At 39.4% G+C, this 17,002-nt stretch overlaps 1 protein-coding gene across 2 annotated transcripts in view; it reads left to right on the top strand.

Annotated features, from left to right (window-relative positions):
- The window catches only part of SH3GL2 (SH3 domain containing GRB2 like 2, endophilin A1), a 218,310-nt gene that overhangs the window by 169,768 nt on the left and 31,540 nt on the right, over positions 1–17,002 (top strand). The gene's annotated exons all lie outside the window — the stretch shown is intronic.

Consider the following 17,002-nt stretch of genomic DNA (forward strand, 5'->3'; position numbering starts at 1 on the left):
CATTTCACCATCACAACAATTCTGTTACTAAGTATTAGTATCTCTTGCTTATAACCAGGAACAGTGAGATTGCGGTAAACCTTCTCTTCTCAGCAGAGCTACAGTGAACCCTGTCCTTTTATCCCTTTGACAGCACATGCCCTTGCATTAATTAGTAGGGAATGATAATAGATTCCATCACAGAAGAATGCAGTTCTAATTTTTTTATCTTCAAAAAGAGGCTATATTTTCACATCTAAATATCACTTCTGTCCTCTCAATTTTAACAATGCTTGTTGACAATATTTGTAGTATTTAGTAATTAACTTCCCTATTGAAATTTAATAACTTTCTACAAGAAGGGAGAGTAAATTACCTTCTTGTTTTCCTTGAAATATCTATTTGATCTTTTAAAAAAATTCTTGTTTTTGTAAAGACCCATACACAGAAACCAGATCATTAGGAAATAGTCTGGCTGTAGTACTCATTCTTGTAGAAAAAAACTGAATAAAGGAGGGATTAAAAAACAGAATAAAGGTAAAATCTTTACATTGGAGGTTTAAAGTAAGACCTATTGGTTTTGATCTCCAAGAGGGTTTTGCAAAGGACGAGTTTCTTTGGTTTTGAAAATTTACATTAAGGTTCTGTGTACCCTGGGATAGATACCATGTACTCATTTGCAGGTGACTTAGTTCACTTATCCTAGTGGATTGTAGTGCATGTATGAGAGGTTGTCAGATTTGAAAGGCATTACAGACATCAGGTAAGCTGGTCTCCTTAGGTTCGAGGTGAGGAAGCAGAGGGTTAGGTGGCTTGCCCAAGGTCGCGCAGGTGGAGAGACCTCCGGTCTCCTAACTCTGGTGCAGCACTCATCCTGCTTCCTGAGGCACAGCATGTATCACACTTCTTCACCTCCGCATTTTCAAACACCTAACAAGTGTTAGTATAGCTAGAGCTCTACATCTTGCTGCTGACATGTCTTAATTTGACCTATTTTAATGAAGAAGTAATAAAGCAGCCAGAGTCAAGAGTGGCATTCTGGGAGGAAATCAGGTTTTTGAGACACAACTAGGATTCAGTTTTTGCTCAGCTTCTTGTTGCTGTGTGTCCTTGAGCAAGTACATCATTTCTTTCTGCTTCATTTTCCTCATCTGTAAAATGGAGAAGCCGAAGCTGTCTCTCGTATTTTGGGGAGGATTAAAGAGATGATGTATGTGAATTACACATAGTAGATATTTCTGAAATGATAGCTATGAGATGAAATGTCATCGTGATCTTCAGTTACTCAAAGATATTTCAGGGCTTTTTCTAAAATTTCAGACCAGATGGTAGCATTTATGAAGACTAGTACAAGTCATTAAGCATTTGTCTGCTAAAGCTCTCTGCTCTTTGAGGCAGCTAGGTTTGTTTTCTGTAAGGTAGGTAGAGATGAGAAAGGAATTAAGTCCCTAAAAGAAGTGAAAGGTTTCTGAAAAATTTATTCCCTGTCTTTGGCCTTCCCTGATGGACACTAAGTCCATTAGGTTTCCCCTCTCAGTCAGAACATGAAGATGTGACTTGGAATGCTGTGGCCACATCTTCTGCCTGAGTGTGTCAACTGCCTTCATCAACACTAGCCAGGGTCGGGGTGGCTTTTATTCTTCCCTGTTGTGACAGACAGATGCCCTGTCACTATGTTTTTTTATTTGAAATTTCCCAGTTGAAGAGAGAAGGAAGCTACTCTTGAGAGCATTATACAGCAGTTTAAAGCAGGTTGTACTTTTTTTAATTTACAGAAGGTCTTTTGCCAAAAACTCCTGTCATGATCATTTAGCGGGGAAGAGAAAGATGGGGTGCAGACTTATCACTCATCCCTGCCCCCTTGCAGTGAACACTCATTTTCATCACCCTGTTCCCCTTCACCCCCCCCCCCACCTGTGCTCAGATTTGTGCTGGGCCTCTTCATTCCAGCTTTCTGTTCCACAAAGACTGCTGTAAACCTTGATTTTGAATTATAGTTAATGAAGCTAAAAAAAATAAAATGACATCAGAACTGTCTCTCCTTTTTTTTTTTTTTTCCCACTTCGGAAAAAGAGCGCTCCATCTTTTGCCATCACTGTCTTTGGGATCAACCCCTCTTTAGAAAACACCATTTTTGCCTTGTCCTCAGAGGCTTGGGATCCACTTGTCCTGACATTTCACGGAACCTTTCTAGAAAAGCAGTCTGAAGGGTTTTCCTACAGATGTCTGTCAGATCGTCAGCGCCCACTCACATGGGTGTGCTGCAGCCTGTTTTAGAGATGTAAAAGGAAAACTACTGTTCTTTCCCTACACTCTACCCACAGAACACTTCTGACACTAGATGAGTACGTTTTTCTCCCTACACCAACCAGTTCTCTGACTCTACCAGGGGGTCGTACAATTCAACTCAGTTCTGACACTATCTACCTGGAGTTGGCATCAGGTAAGGGCTCAGTCCCACAAGACTGCTCCAATGTCAGATGCCTCTGCTGCTTCTGACCCCCTCCTTGGGTTTGCTAATTTGCTAAAATGGCTGACAGAACACAGAGAAACGCTCATTTCATGTTTACTGGTTTATTATAAAGGAAGCAACTGAGGAACAGCCAAATGGAAGAGATGCATAGGGCAAGGTATAGGGAAGAGGCTTTCGTAAATGTGAGAGAATTCATTTCTATTGTTGGAAGTCACCCAGTTTATGGTAACTTTGTTATAGCAGCCCTAGGAAAAGAATACAGACAGTAATAAAATACTTATTTAAAATTGCTCCAAAGTCCCTGCAACACTCACTTTCAGGGGGTCTTCATTGGCCCAGCCAGCCAATTTGTCCCACATGGCTCAATAAGGCGTCCCCTGACATAGCATTCACTTAGGAGAATATTAAGGTAGGAAGCATAACATGCCAGCAGGGCAATGTCATGCATTTTCTTCAGTGGGGGTTCTCTCAGCAGTTTAGATAGCAGTCAGGGGTTATTTCTGGCTCCCCAAGGGAGTCTAAATTCTGTTTTTGCCTCATAGTAACTTATGAGAACTTGGGCAGATTTTCCAGTCTCCCTGAGCCTCTGCATCTTCACCTTGTGGATGCAACCCAACCCTCTCTCCACAGTGGGAATGACACAGTGAGATCCACAGGCTGGTGGTGGTGGTGGTGAAGATTAAGTTTAAATGTTTATGTGTACCACAAAACTACTGTGGGCTGAAGATGACAGGCCCCAAAGAGAAGAGGGGTCTGGGGCTCCCTGGAGGGTCTACCTCCAGCTAACATTAGGAACTTAATGCACATTTGCTATTTTCTGTCATCCCTTGACACTTCTAACTCAAATTAGTGATTTCCAAATACATAAGGTTTCAAAACATGAAGATTTTTAAATCTTTATAATCTTTAGGTCACATGCTTTCCAACTTCTTAATAATTATCTGCCAGACCTTGATCAGCCTCTTTTTCCCTCAGAATATCCCATCTAATCTGCTTCCTTCATAATTAATTCCTCATTATGCCAAATCTGAGCTAGTATTTTCCTCAAGGTTTTTACGAGCCCTGTCACACACAAACCCTTCTAGAAAACTGTGTAGCTAAAAAGCCATTAATAAACTCTCCTTCTGTGTGTCATCTTTGGAGAAATGTCTGTTTAGGTCTTCTGCCCATTTTTTGATTGGGTTGTTTGTTTTTTTGTTGATGAGTTGTATAAGCTCTTTGTATATTTTGGAAATTAAGCCCTTGTCAGTAGCTTCATTTGCAGATATTTTCTCCCATAGGTTATCTTTTCATTTTGTTTATGGGTTTCCTTTGCTGTGCAAAAGCTTGTGAGTTTGATTAGGTCCCATTTGTTTATTTTTGTTTTTATTTCTATTGACTTGGGAGACTGACCTAAGAAAACATTTGTATGATTTATGTCAGAGAATGTTTTGCCTATGATCTCTTCCAGGAGTTTTATGGTATCATATCTTTATGTTTAATTCTTTAAGCCATTTTGAGTTTATTTTTGTGTATGGTGTGAGGGTGTGTTTTAACTTCATTGATTTACATGCGGCTGTCCAACTTTCCCAGCACCACTTGCTGAAGAGACTTTTTCCCATTTTATATTCTTGCCACCTATGTTGAAGATTAATTAATCATAGGTGTGTGTTTTTTTTTCCTGGGCTCTCTGTTCTGTTCCATTAATGTCTGTTTTTGTGCCAGCACCACACTGTTTTGATTACTGTAGCTTTGTAGTATTGTCTGAAGTCTGGGAGGTTATGCCTCCTGCTTTGTTCTTTTTCCTCAGGATTCCTTTGGCAATTCTGGGTCTTTTATGGTTCCATATAAATTTTAGGATTATTTGTTCTAGTTCTGTAGGAACTGTCATAGGTAATTTGATAGGGATCACATGAAAAGATGCTCAACATCTCTACTTATTAGAGAAATACAAATCAAAACTACAATGAGGTATCACCTCACACCAGTCAGAATGGCTGTCATTAAAAAGTCTACAAGTAACAAATGCTGGAGAGGGTGTGGAGAAAAGGGAATCCTCTTACACTGTTGGTGGAAATGTAAATTGGTGCAGCCACTATGGAAAACACTATGGAGGTTCCTCAAAAAACTAAAAATAGGGTTGCCATATGATCCAGCAATCCCACTCCTAGGCATATACCCAGATGAAACTATAATTCAAAAAGATACATGCACCCCCTATGCCATAGCAGCACTATTTACAATAGCCAAGACATGGAAACAACCTAAACGTCCATCAACAGATGAATGGATAAAGAAGGTGTGGTATATATTTATATACAGTGGAATACTACTCAGCCATCAAAAAGAATGAAATAATGCCATTTGTAGCAACATGGATGGACCTAGAGATTATCATACTAAGTGAAATCAGAAAGAGAAAGACCAATACCGTATGATATCACTTAAATGTGGAATCTAAAATACGATACAAATCAGCATATCTACAAAACGAAAACAGACTCACAGATATAGAGAATAGACTGTGGTTGCCAAGGGGGAGTGGTGGAGGAGGGAAGGAATGGGAGTTTGGGATTAGCAGAGGCAAACTATTATATATAGAATGGATAAACAACAAGGTCCTACTGTATACCACTGGGAACTATTGATATATTCAGTATTCTGTGATAAACCATAATGGAAAAGAATATGAAAAAGAATATATATATATATATAACTATATATAACTATATATATATATATAGTTATATATATATATAATGGAATCACTTTACAGAAATTTACAAACACAACATTGTAAATCAACTATACTTCAATAACATTTTAAAAAAATGTTTATGTAAAGCTCCTGGCTGATGGTAACACTAATTACAGCTAATTCCCACCTACCAAATATAAAACCAGAAGAAAAAGAAGACTTAGGGAATTTTGTTTTATCTTGATTTGGGGGGGATTTTCTTCCCCTTCTTCCTTTTATCTAATGGCCTAGACTTCAAGATTCCAGGTGTTTCCTTCTTTATTATGGCTGAATAATATTCCATTTTATAAATGTATGTATACACACCAAAAAATTGTATGATCTCACTTACGTGGACTCTAAAGAAACCAAACTCATAGAAACAGAGCTCACATGGGTGGTTGTCAGAGCTGAGGGGTAGGGGGAGTGCATGAAATGGGTGAAAGTGGTCAAAAGGTACAAACTTCCAGCTATAAGATAAGTAAGTTCTGAGGATGTAATGTATAGCTTGATGACTGTAGTTAACAGTACCATATTGTTTAACTTCTATATTTCAATACCATATTGAAAGTTGCTAAGAGAGTAGATGTTTAAAGTTCTTATCAGAAAAAAAAAAATTGTAACTGTGTGAGGATGCATGTTAACTAAACTTCCCATAGTGATCATTTCATGATATATGCATATATCAAATCATTATGTTGTACACCTTAAAGTTATTCAGTGTTATAGGCCAATTATATCTCAGTAAAACTGGGAAAGAAAAAAAAAAGATTCCAGGTGTTACCAGATAATCTACCCTCTTTTGGGCTCAAGACCCGTGTATTTAGTTATATGTTTAGTCCAATCTTGTGGATATTCTGTTAGACTTTGTATTTGCTGAATTTGAAACACCTCTGTATTTCCTCCCCCAAGTCTCTTCCTCCTGTGTTCTTCATCTCAGATTTTTATCATCACCTACCCAGTATTCAGTCTAGAGATTGGAATGCAATGTTCTCAAACTTGGTGTATGTTAGAATCACCTAAGGGACTTTAAAGACTGTAGCTGGCCAGACCACAAGGCAGACCAGTTACTTGGAAATCTGGGAGTGGGACACAGGCATCAGGTTTTGTTTTTTTTTCCTGAGCTTTTTATTGATCTATAATATACAAAAAGTATAGTGCTCAAATCATAACTGTATGGCTCAATGAATTATTACCAACTGATACTGTCATGTAAAGGTACCTAGTTTAAGAAACTGCACATTGCTGCCCTTCCAGATGCAAGCTGTGCTGACTTCTAAGGCCATATAGTTCTGTCTAATTTAGACCTTTGCTTAAATGGAATCATAGAGCATGTACTCTTTAGATCTGCCTCCTTTTGCTCAACTTTATATTTGTTTTGCTGTGTGTAGGTTTAGTCCTTTCATTCTCATTGTTGTCTAGCGTTCGGTTGTGAGAATAGAGTACAATTTATTTGTCTGTTTTCTCACTGATACACATTTGGGTGTTTCTATTTTCTGGCTATTTTGAATAGCCCATTTTTGTATATGAGTCTTATGCACATTTCTGATGGATATATGCCTACAAGTGGAATTGCTGGGGCACAGGGTGTAAGTCTTTTCAGCTTCTGTAGACAGATACTGCTAAGTTGTTTTCCAAAATGTTCTACCAGTTCTTACTCCCACCAGCAGAATTTGAGAGTTCAGGTTGTTCTACACCCTCTGAACACTTGATATTTTCTGTGTTTTTTTTCTTTTCTTTTTTTTCCACTTTAACCATTCCTGTGGGTATGTTTCAATGTGGTTTTATTTGCATTGGCAAAATAATGAAGTTGAGCCCCTTTCAGATTAGATATTTGAATATCTTATTTGGTGAACTGTCTGTTCAAGCCTCCTGCACATTTAAAAAATTGGGTCATCTTTTTCTTAATGGTTTATAGGAGTTTTTTCTTTTTAATATTTTGGATACAAGTCCTATTTTGGATATGTGTATTGTGAGTATCTGAACATTTTCTTGGTTGCCTTTTTTTTTTTTAATTTGTTTTTTTTATTTTTGGCTGTGTTGGGTCTTCATTGCTGTGTGCAGGCTTTCTCTAGTTGCAGCAGGGGCTACCCTTCATTGATGTGCATGGCCTTCTCATTGTCGTGGTTTCTTTTGTTGCGGAGCACGGCCTCTAGGCGCATGGGCTTCAGTAGTTGTGGCACGCAGGCTCAGTAGTTGTGGCTTGTAGGCTCTAGAGTGCAGGCTTAGTAGTTGTGGCATATGGGCTTAGTTGCTCGGTGGCATGTGGGATCTTCCAGGCCAGGGCTCGAACACATGTCCCCTGCATTGGCAGGCGGATTCTTAACCACTGTGCCACCAGGGAAGCCCCATTTTTTGGTTGCCTTTTAAGTCTTTCTAATGATTTCTTTTGAAAGATAGAAGTACTTAATTTTAACATAGTCCAATTTAGAAATGCTTTTTTTATGAATGAATAAGTGTTTGTGTGTCCTATGTTAAGAAATATTCGCATATTCTACAGGTCATGAGTGTGTTCTCCGATATCATTTTCTAAAAGTTGTACTGTGTTTCCTTCCATAGTTAGATCTGCAATCCACTTAGAATCAATTTTAGGTATAGTGTGAGGTAGAGTTGAGTCAGTGTTTTTTCTTATAGAATCTCGTTGACCCAGTACCACCTTTGGAGGAATCAGTAGTTTTAAAACCTCCCCAGGTGATTAATGGGCAGCCAGCCACTGCCCTAACGCCATCCTAGATGCCCCTCTTCTTTCTCCTCACATTTATTCAGTCACCTGGTTAATGCTACCCACCACAGGACTCTAAAGTTTCTCTCTTCTCCTATTTCCTTAGCACTTATCTATTACAGTGTTTTCATAACTGGTCTCTCTGTCTCCAGTGGCTTCCCATTTTAGGAAGACCCCCTTCCCACTTCTCAGTTTCCCTAAATTGATGATAGGAATCTTTTTTCCAAAATCTAAACCTGATATAATTTGAATTAAAGCCCTTTTGAAGGTGTAGATGTTAAATAACTCTCTGTCAGAAACCTTTGATGGGAGACTCTAAGCTCCTTAGCATGCAATTCAGGGCCCTTCACAGCCTGGTTCCAACTCTGTGGCCTCTTCACATTGTTCTGTTTGGCCTTGCACCTAAGCCACAGACACTTTGAAGTTTCCAAATGCGCCAGGCATTGTTATGTGCCTTTGCTCATAGTCGCCAGATGCCTGGAATGGCCCTTCCTACCCCTCTGCCTTTACAGCTCACTCTTCCAGAAACCCAGCTCAAGTGTCACCTGTTTCATGACCCTTCCTGGCCTTACTCTCCTAGCAGAATTCATTGCTCAATTCTGTGGTGTGAATACATTATAACCTTACTCACAGTATGGCCCGAGTCTGCCTCAGATCACAGTGAGTGGAAGCGCTCTCTGACTCTCCAACTAGACAATAAGCTCATTGAGGACAGAGACTGGGCCTTGCTTCTCTCAGAGTCTCTCTGGCATAGTCCCTCTCAGGCAATGAATGTTTTATTCATTTAATCACTGAAAAAAATCTTTAGAAAGCTGATTTTTTTAGTAAATACCACTTCACTCAGGGAGTGCAAATTCATAATTTTTCTGTATTGGGGGATACGTAATTGTTTCCAGTGTCACCTATGTATTGATTTTTATTGATCTTTTTTTTATCCCCTTAGGGCTTATAATTTAGCATAGGAGCCCTCTTTTGTTGGGAGAAATGAGAGCCTCTATCCTGATTCCAGGGGATTGTGTGATCAGCTTCTTATCATTTTCCAATAAAACAGTTTTTCATGGCATAGTTGAGAGATGACTTGCTTCCAAAGAACCAGCGTTAATAATGAGTGAATAGAAAATGGGGTCTCACCCTTCTGCACTTTAAAGAATGGAGTCAGGAGAAATGAAAAGGCCCAGCATCCTCGGAAATCTTAAAATCTCGTGTATGTAAGGGAAACACCAGCCAGATTGCCATCAGCGTGACCTGCTCTCCCAAATCATCCTATCAGATCACAGAGTTAGTGTGTAATTAGATCTTATCAGCAGCCTCTTGCTCCGTTTTAGAGCACAATAAGAGATTGTTCTGCTTTTGAACAGGGAAGTCTTTTCTAAGGATTAGAAAAAAATGATATATACAGAAAATTGTATAAAAAACCAAAACTTTTAAATGAAATCATTCAGCCCACAGTTAATAAGTAAGCACCTGCTGTATGCTTGGCCCTTTGCTAGAATTCAGTAGGATGTGGTTTCCTAACTTGTATCAGGAAACAGACATGCAGAAAAGAGAGAAAGTATCATGTGAGATATGATCTGTGTATGTACAGGGCACGGTGGAGACATAAAATGAGGGAAGGGTCACGTATACTTGGAGGCAGTAGAGGTAAAGGGTAATTGGGAAAGACTGTAGAAAAGATGTGCCTGGTGTTGTGTTGGGCAGGTAGACAGAGAATGGGGTCATTCCAAGAAGAGGGACAGTTCTAGCAACTTCAGGAAACTGCTGATGTTTTCTACGGCTGAAGGCCAGGGCATGCTTTCTTGGAGAAGTCTTCTAAGAAGAGCCACCTTAAGTAGGGGAACTTGGAAGAGTTTTAGGAATTATCCAACTGTCTCCTTTTTTTTCAACTTTTTATCAGTGAAGAACCTGAGACTCAGAGAGGTAAAGTAACTCATACAAAATCACACAGGGAACTTGCTGGCATGTCTGATACTCACAGAAATAGCCAACATTTATTGAATGTTTATCATGTACCAACATTGTGACATACATTATATCATCTAATCCTTGCATCATCCTAACATTACAATGAGGGGGAGGTACCATTTTACAAATGAGGAAACTAAGGCCCAAAATCATCCAGCAAGAAATATAGCCAGGGGCTTCCCTGGTGGTGCAGTGGTTGAGAATCTGCCTGCCAATGCAGGGGACACGGGTTCGAGCCCTGGTCTGGGAAGATCCCACGTGCCGCGGAGCAACTAGGCCCGTGAGCCACAACTACTGAGCCTGCGCGTCTGGAGCTTGTGCTCCGCAACAAGAGAGGCCGCGATAGTGAGAGGCCCGCGCACCGCGATGAAGAGCGGCCCCTGCTTGCCGCAACTAGAGAAAGCCCTGGCACAGAAACGAAGACCCAACACAGCCATAAATAAATAAATAGATAGATAGATAGATAGATAGATAGATAGATAAATAAATTCCTTTAAAAAAAAAAAGAAGAAATATAGCCAGGATTTGGTCTCAGACAGTCTGACTCCAAAGTCTGTGTCTTAATCCCACCTTGTTAAACTGGCTGTCCTTTCTGGTTTTCTTTCCACAGTTAGCAGCAAACTCCTACCTACAGAGCTGCAGAAATTTATGTCTATCCTGAAAACAGAGGTGCAGAATTGAAATATTTACAATCATTTTTATTGACTTACTTTCAGGGCTCTATCAAGGATAAATCATAAATTTTTGTCAGTTTGGATATTGGACCATCAGCCACTGTGTCAGTCAGAGTTCAATAAGGGAAGCAAAGACATGGTGGATACTATGGACTAAGAGATTTATTAATGGAACTAGAGCTTGTACAGTTGTAGGAAGATCTGGGTAAATAAAGGCCAAAAAAGTAGAGTTAAGGATCAGAGAAAGTTCACTGACCAGCCCTGACCCAGGAAAACGAACTTAACAGGAATCTGGAAGGTAGGCAGGCCCAGCTGCTGGAGCAACACTGATGGGGCAGCTGGCGTGGAAGGCTGTGGAAGACTGTTGTGTCTTCAAGGTTACCGCCTCTGTGAGTTTGCGGCAAAAGCTCTGTGGTGGGCCTGGGGGCACTCTTGGTCAGCGGAATCAGCATTCAGGAAGAGCTGGGCACAGAGTGTGAAATCGAGGACAAACTGGAACCTGTTTTCACCTCAGCCTTCAGAGTGTATGACTGCTGCTTCATTCGCTTCCCAAATGTGCACAGCCTCACTTTGGACCAATTCTAGCTTGGAGACGTGCAGGGGAGGGCTTCTGGGAAATGTAGTTTCCCATACAACCAAGCTGACAGTGGAACACTCCACACACACTTCTAGAAAGAGAACATGGAGGGTAGAAAGGAGTGCTTTCCCCCCCGTCTCCAATGCCTGTGGTGTGTGTCTGTGCTAGTTGCTCTTTTGGCTGTTTATCACTGAATCCTGATCATAACTTTCAGAATTAAATGATTTTTCAGGGATACACAGCTAGCAAGATCTGGAGCCTGGATTTTTTACCTGTGTTTGTATGAACCAAAGCTAATGTTTATTGTAATGCACTATGCTGTTTTCCATGACAGACAAGACCTAATGGTCTGTTTTCCTGTTTGTTCATTTGGATTAAGAAATAATTTTTTTTTTTTTTTTTTTACACTAAGATTTAGCAGAAGTACTGGGTTTTCAACATTCCCAGTTAGTTACCATGCTAGTTGCTTAGGAGAGACTGAGCAGTGACTCACAGGGACACCACTTTTAGGTCAGAGGAAAATAACTCCATTTGGCAGTGTGAGCAGAGCTTCTGTTTTACTCTCCGCAGAGATTTGACTTCCCTTTGGCTGTGCCCAGAATTAGAAAGCTCTTCAAGGGATGGTACAGATTATGCTTTAGAGTCCAGAGCTGGTACAGATTGAGCTTTGACTGCCCCTGTTTCTCTTCCTGAAAAGATAGTATAAATTTTTGAGGACAAAAGAGAAACTGCTCCCCCTCCCCTTTTTAACAGAAGACAAAACAATGGAAGCCCTTTGGGGGAATAAATTAGCTTTCTTGGTCATCCTAATTTTACTTCCTGCTGTTTCAGTTCACCAGATACATTTCCTTCCAGAAATCACCTAGATGTGGACTCATCGAGACCTTGCCTCTGATGGTTTTTTCCTTGATGGCATTTCACCTGTTAATCCTTATTAACTTTTCTCTTCCTAGCCAATTCTCTTTATACCACTGAACATATTTTTCAGCAGAACCTTTAGGTGGAAAGACCCTTGAGGTTAGAGCAGTGCCCAGATTGTGAAGACACTATGAGTAGTTTATGCAGTTCAGCCACTAAATTAGGTCTACTGATGGAAAAAGAAGTGGGAAATATGTTAAATTTAGTACTTCATAATGGAAGTAATATATGCTCATATTATAAAAAAATAAAATTTTTTTTAAAGCTTTTTACAAAAAACAGCAGTCCTCCTGGAGTTGCTTCCCCCATTTCCATTTCCCAGAAGCAACACTTTCAAAACCTGTTTGGCTGTTTCTTTGGTTTTTACTTCTGTCTTGAAACAACATGCTAATGTTGCCTCTGCTTAGTTTTCCAGTTTTAGGTGTTTCAGTTTGATTCCCATTTTAAAAGATGAGAATTGTTTGCTCTTTTCCTGTTTTCCCATTCTTCCACATCTTTCCCCTCTCTCATTTTTCCAGTATGTTTATAGCATAATTTATGTTGGATCAGTATTCAGTATTTACATTTTATGCCCTTGTAAAACTTGTACAGATCTGAGACATGCAGAATAACATGGTTATATTTCTTTTCTTATACAACCTTCTTGTTTTTCCTGGAGTTAATAATTGTTTTAATTTTCAGTTTCTTAACTTTTTGTGTACCTTTCACTGATTCTTTCCCTAACCCTCTGCCACAAATATGAATTTCCTGTCAATACATTGAAACGTGCCAGGTGTCAATCATCTTTCAGATACGTATCTGATGCTGCATTCTGGATTGGTTACTGTCTTAGTATGGGTCCCCCAAACTAAACCATGTGCATGGATGTGAGCACAAGTGGTTGATTTAGAAGATGATTCCAGGAAATCCTGTTAGGGGATTAGGAAAGGGGAGGAGGCCAATGAAGGGTGCATTATAAAGCAAGGTACAGTAGTGGACAACTATAACCTGATTCCAGTGGGGATCATGGGGAGCCTATAGTTCCCTTTAGCTCATGGCTCCCTGAGCTGCATGCACCTGGTTATGTATAGTGTCAGCTACAGTTGGTGCTCAATGCCTGATGCACAAGGACCATCTTGAGATCTCCCTTTATCATCATTTTCAACTCTTTTCTTACACTAGATCCCTTTTTCTAGATCCCTTAACCTGTCCCTTTTCTCAACTGACACCTTTGTTTTGGTAGAATGCCTCTTCCATTGACCTTGGGAAGATAAATTGAAATCTTCCTCGTGTATCTGAAAATGTCATATGTTACTTTTATACTTAATTGATAATTTGAATTTAGGATTATAGATTATTTCTTCCAAAAATATTGGAGTCATTGCTTCATTGTTTTCTGAGGAAATTTCTCATGTTGTTCATGGTTTTCTCATGTTCAGTGCCCTTCTAATACTTGATACTCTGTGTGTAGCCTATTTTTTCCTCTCTGAAAGGTTTTAGGACTGTCTCTTTGTCTCCAGTGTTATGAAATTTCATGTTAATAGTCCTTGGTAGGATCCTTTTATCCATTGTCCTGGGCATTCGGTCGACCCTTTCAATCTGGGAACACGTTTGTTAGTTCAGAAATTTTTGAACTTTTAAAAACAATTTCTTCCCCTTTTATTTCTGTGTTCTTTCTTTTTGGAGCTTCCATTATTCAGCTGCTAGACCTCCTGGATTGATCCTCATTTTATGTTTTCTTTCTGATTTTTTTAATCTCTGGTTTTTTGTTCTACTTTTGGGGGGATTTGCCTCAACTTCATCATCTGTGCTTCTATTGATTTTTTTTAATTTTATGTTTTATTGAAATTCATATTTAAAGTTAAATTATATTTTAATTTCTAAGAGTTCTCTGTTTCTTTTTTATTTCATTGATAAAGTATCGTAGACACCTACGAATGTTAATGATAGTAATTTTTCTTTCCCTGAGTTGTTTGTTTTTTTACAATTTCCTTGTTTGTTTTGCCTCTCTCATGTTAGAAACTTTCTTCAAAGTCTAATGTTAGTGGCTAACCTTTTCCCCTTAGGTGTAGGACAGTAAAGCTCAGTCAAGGGAGGGTGCTTATTTACTATTATAGCTTCATTCTAGGGTAATCAACCTGAAGTTGTTGCATTGGGTGCTTCCAGCTGTGAATATCTGTAGGTCTTTTCTCTTGAGTTGGTTGTATTCCCCAGAGAAGAATCTTCCAGTCTTCTGCCCAGAGGGTTCGAACCTGACTGCCAGTTCTCTAGGGCAGGGCTCCCCAACCCCCGGGCCACGGACCGGTACAGGTCCTCGGCCTGTTAGGAACCAGCAGGAGGTAAGCAGTGGGCGAGCCGTGGAAAAATTGTCTTCCATGAAACCAGTCCCTGGTTCCGAAAAGCTTGGGGACCGCTGCTCTAGGGGACCAGTAGGGGAAGTGCACTGACAAGTCTCACAGTTCACAGTCTGGACTGGCCCTAAAGCCCTGTTTTCAGTATAGGTCAGGTAGCTTCTCTCTGCAAAAGAACTCTATTAGATTGCTACACTTTTTATTCTTCATAAAAGAAACAAGTTTTTTAGTTCCCATTCTCTGTTATGATTCAAAAGGCTGTCAGTCACGTGAGCCAAAGGATATGAACAGAGTCTGCTTATGAAAACCACTGCCATGACTGCCTGCTAGTTTCCAAGATAGTCTATTTATTCGTTTATTCTTTCCTTCAGCAGTCAAGGTTAAACATCTAATGCGTGTACATATATATGCTAATCCTGGCTGGGAGATACACAGAGCAGCATACCAGTATCCTGCTCTCATGGGCCAGGGGAGATATTGCTATTAGGAAGCTGTTTCTGCAGTAAACCCAGTGGGGGCAGGTTGAACTAGAATAGCGAAGGTGGGAAAGTAAAGATGGGGGCTTAGTCAGAGAGATTGTAACAATTTGAAAGAAAGGCTAAAGCTATGGCAAATATAAAGATAATGTGAAGGAGAGGAGTTAGGTCCCTTTAGAAGAGAAGAGAAGGGTCCCTAGGGGCACATCTAACTTGGTGAAGCTGTCTAGGCTGAGATCATATTATAGGAATTCTAGTGTCTTAAATTTGTGTTTTTCCAGGCTTCCTCTCTGTTTCTTCAAGTACTACTTTTTTTTTTTTTTTTTTAATATTTATTTATTTGGCTGTGCCGGGTCTTAGTTGTGGCACGTGGGGTCTTTTAGTTACGGCATGCGGACTCTTAGTTGCAGCATGCATGCAGGATCTAGTTCCCTGGCCAGGGATCGAACCCAGGCCCCCTGCATTGGGAGCGTGGAGTCTTAACCACTGGACCACCAGGGAAGTTCCTTCAAGTACTGCTTTTAAAAATCATTTAAAAATAATTATGTTAGCACTTAAAAATGGTTAATTCAGACATCTGATGATGTTTTTCAAGAACACGGAAGTTTTACTAATCCAAGAGTCTTAAAAATAGTTAATAGCTGTGAATAAATTTAAAAGCTGGTCTCTTCAAATATATGAATCAATAAGTATTTTAGATGATTTGAAGAAATAAGCTAATAGAATATGGTTTTCTTCCCCCTTCTCGTGAAAATGTAGAACTTAGATGATTTGAAGAAATAAGCTAATAGAATATGGTTTTCTTCCCCCTTCTCGTGAAAATGTAGAACATATTCAAGATGTTCCTAAGTAATTAATGGAAGAATTGAACAACATAATCGAACAACATTGAAAATGATGCATTTGAAAATCAGCCACAGTATATTAAACTGTTACAGTTATTTCAGGTAATTACTTACCGGAAGACGACTCTTAGCAGAACCAAGATCTAAGCACAAATCAGTAACCAAATTCGTAAAAGGAATAAATCTTTAGAGTGTAAAATGGTGAAAACAGGACTTGAAGGGATTAACCACCGTGTGTGTTTTCATTACTCGGTTTCTTTGATCTCCATTTATCTTCTTTCCCTCTGTTCATTTGGTACCTCTTATTGTCTGGGTCTGCTTATTTCAGTTTTATTTGTGCTAATGTTACTCCTCCTCTGTGTTTCCCTGGTACCTTGTGTGTATTAGCTATTATTGCATTTATCACATTTGTTGCCACTGTTTATGTATCTGACACCTCACTCTACTGTGAGCATGTTGGCAGGGACTATGTCTTTCCTGGATTTCAGATATGACTTATTGTAGAAAAGTCTTTGAATATATACTCTAATTATATCATTCCCCCCGAAAATGTGTCATCATGTGACATTTTCAATTTTTTAAATTTAACGTGTATGATACAATTTTCTATGAGAAGCAAAGTAAAGAAAATGTGAATTTTACATTTTTTTCCAGGAACCACCAGGCTTTACATCTGTTAGCATGACTAACTGCTACTCATTATGTGAGTCTAAGCTTAAAGATATTTCTCACCTGAAACCTTCTTTGCGCTGCCCACGCCTACAGACTAGGGTGATGCTATATACTTTCGTGACTTGCTGTAATCTCCCCACATGGCACTTAGCATATACACTTCACTCTAATTGCTTTTAAAATAGACGCTACCCTCAGTTCACTATAAACTTCATAAAGGCAGAGGCCATAGCTGTCTTGTTCATTATAATATCCCTGGGGCAAACTTGGGAGGGTGACCTCTCATAATAATTCTCTTTGTCTGCAGATTCGACCTTTGAAGCCCAAAGTTTACATTAAAACCTATTCAAAACAAATGTTCAAGATGAAATGGCAGCCACTAAACGCTGGAAGTGTGTGCTTTAGCTGTGATTCTTTCAGGGGTTTCCAAGCAGATGGAATCCTGGGCATAATTCTAGGTTAATGTACATTCCCAACTCTGATAATGAACCTGAGAAACCGTAGTATCCTAGCATCAAGTAAATCATTGTCTTTAACAGTGTGCTAATAAAGCTGTTTCTTCTATGAAAACTGGATTTGCCTTCTAGGCATCTTCTTTTATAAAAGTAAAAGCAAAAAAGAAATTGAAATGCTGTCTTTGTGGCACAAAACTAATTTT

Source organism: Balaenoptera physalus (genome assembly GCF_965194825.1).
Source record: "Balaenoptera physalus genome assembly, chromosome: 7".
NCBI lineage: Eukaryota > Metazoa > Chordata > Mammalia > Artiodactyla > Balaenopteridae > Balaenoptera > Balaenoptera physalus.